The sequence below is a fragment of the Triticum aestivum genome, unplaced genomic scaffold (assembly GCF_018294505.1).
Source record: "Triticum aestivum cultivar Chinese Spring unplaced genomic scaffold, IWGSC CS RefSeq v2.1 scaffold154180, whole genome shotgun sequence".
NCBI lineage: Eukaryota > Viridiplantae > Streptophyta > Magnoliopsida > Poales > Poaceae > Triticum > Triticum aestivum.
The window spans coordinates 1-1,643 of NW_025261842.1; the positions used below are offsets into that span (position 1 = coordinate 1).

The 1,643-nt window shown below is 48.3% G+C and overlaps 3 non-coding genes and 1 pseudogene across 3 annotated transcripts; all 4 read left to right on the forward strand.

Moving 5' to 3' along the window:
• LOC123177820 (uncharacterized) lies at nt 1-94 on the forward strand (annotated as a pseudogene).
• Nucleotides 95-461: 367 nt separating this feature from the next.
• LOC123177818 (5S ribosomal RNA) lies at nt 462-580 on the forward strand. The gene has a single exon (XR_006489142.1). It is a non-coding gene; the product is annotated as a 5S ribosomal RNA (ribosomal RNA).
• A 367-nt stretch (nt 581-947) lies between these two features.
• Nucleotides 948-1,066, forward strand: LOC123177819 (5S ribosomal RNA). The gene has a single exon (XR_006489143.1). It is a non-coding gene; the product is annotated as a 5S ribosomal RNA (ribosomal RNA).
• Nucleotides 1,067-1,433: 367 nt separating this feature from the next.
• Nucleotides 1,434-1,552, forward strand: LOC123177817 (5S ribosomal RNA). Its single transcript, XR_006489141.1, has one exon. It is a non-coding gene; the product is annotated as a 5S ribosomal RNA (ribosomal RNA).
• Nucleotides 1,553-1,643: the final 91 nt, after the last annotated feature.

The following is a 1,643-nucleotide window of genomic DNA, read 5'->3' on the forward strand; positions in this document are numbered from 1 at the left end:
CACCGGATCCCATCAGAACTCCGAAGTTAAGCGTGCTTGGGCGAGAGTAGTACTAGGATGGGTGACCTCCTGGGAAGTCCTCGTGTTGCATTCCTTTTATAATTATTTTTTGCGCCTTGTGACAAACATGTCGCACGTGCGCGATATATATTAATCCCGTTATATTATGTTTGACGTTTGCGATATGTTTAAACTCGATGCTCATTGCTCGCGCGTCTTGGGGCGGCTTTGTGGCGCGAAGAGCGCGTTCTGAAAGGGGTGGAAAAAACTCGTGTTGCTGCGGTATGGAGGGAGGGGTGGAAACCGTGGAAAACTCGTCTCCGTGATTGAGCGGGAGAGTAAGTAGTATAGGACATTATCCATTGTTAGGGAACGGTTGTAATGGTAGTGAGAATGTAGAATCGTCTTTGGAGCGGACCTGGGAGTGGTAAGCATAAGGGACGAAGACGGGGAAACATGTCGGATGCGATTATACCAGCACTAAAGCACCGGATCCCATCAGAACTCCGAAGTTAAGCGTGCTTGGGCGAGAGTAGTACTAGGATGGGTGACCTCCTGGGAAGTCCTCGTGTTGCATTCCTTTTATAATTATTTTTTGCGCCTTGTGAGAAACATGTCGCACGTGCGCGATATATATTAATCCCGTTATATTATGTTTGACGTTTGCGATATGTTTAATCTCGATGCTCATTGCTCGCGCGTCTTGGGGCGGCTTTGTGGCGCGAAGAGCGCGTTCTGAAAGGGGTGGAAAAAACTCGTGTTGCTGCGGTATGGAGGGAGGGGTGGAAACCGTGGAAAACTCGTCTCCGTGATTGAGCGGGAGAGTAAGTAGTATAGGACATTATCCATTGTTAGGGAACGGTTGTAATGGTAGTGAGAATGTAGAATCGTCTTTGGAGCGGACCTGAGAGTGTCAAGCATAAGGGACGAAGACGGGGAAACATGTCGGATGCGATCATACCAGCACTAAAGCATCGGATCCCATCAGAACTCCGAAGTTAAGCGTGCTTGGGCGAGAGTAGTACTAGGATGGGTGACCTCCTGGGAAGTCCTCGTGTTGCATTCCTTTTATAATTATTTTTTGCGCCTTGTGAGAAACATGTCGCACGTGCGCGATATATATTAATCCCGTTATATTATGTTTGACGTTTGCGATATGTTTTAGCTCGATGCTCATTGCTCGCGCGTCTTGGGGCGGCTTTGTGGCGCGAAGAGCGCGTTCTGAAAGGGGTGGAAAAAACTCGTGTTGCTGCGGTATGGAGGGAGGGGTGGAAACCGTGGAAAACTCGTCTCCGTGATTGAGCGGGAGAGTAAGTAGTATAGGACATTATCCATTGTTAGGGAACGGTTGTAATGGTAGTGAGAATGTAGAATCGTCTTTGGAGCGGACCTGGGAGTGGCAAGCATAAGGGACGAAGACGGGGAAACATGTCGGATGCGATCATACCAGCACTAAAGCACCGGATCCCATCAGAACTCCGAAGTTAAGCGTGCTTGGGCGAGAGTAGTACTAGGATGGGTGACCTCCTGGGAAGTCCTCGTGTTGCATTCCTTTTATAATTATTTTTTGCGCCTTGTGAGAAACATGTCGCACGTGCGCGATATATATTAATCCCGTTATATTATGTTTGACGTTTGCGATA